At 39.4% G+C, this 312-nt stretch overlaps 1 protein-coding gene across 1 annotated transcript in view; it reads right to left on the bottom strand.

The window, feature by feature from the left end:
• Window positions 1–312, bottom strand: part of LOC119585427 (THO complex subunit 5 homolog) — a 24,124-nt gene that overhangs the window by 9,943 nt on the left and 13,869 nt on the right.

Here is a 312-nt window from a genome sequence, read left to right as displayed (position 1 = left end):
GCAATCCAATGACATCTGATTCTATCCATGCCATTTCAAACTACACACCAGACAAGGCGTACAGTCAATTGTTCTAGGGGAAAATTAGAAGAATGGAAAACATGGCTGATCTTTCTGTAAATGAAACTGATTAGAGATTTTAAGCCTACTTTATCAGAATGTACCTCCTCAATGACTGGATTCAGGGCAAAACAAGCATACAAGTCTCTAGCTCACACAACATAGAGTAGGCTTGACTGTGCATGGTATAGTTGTGTCCCACCAAACCTATACATTACGTGGACCAAATGACTGGCAAGAATAAATGCTTTT

Source organism: Penaeus monodon, chromosome 19, assembly GCF_015228065.2.
Source record: "Penaeus monodon isolate SGIC_2016 chromosome 19, NSTDA_Pmon_1, whole genome shotgun sequence".
Taxonomy (NCBI): domain Eukaryota; kingdom Metazoa; phylum Arthropoda; class Malacostraca; order Decapoda; family Penaeidae; genus Penaeus; species Penaeus monodon.
The sequence above is the reverse complement of the archived record's forward strand: the minus strand, read 5'-3'. Positions and strand labels throughout refer to the sequence as shown.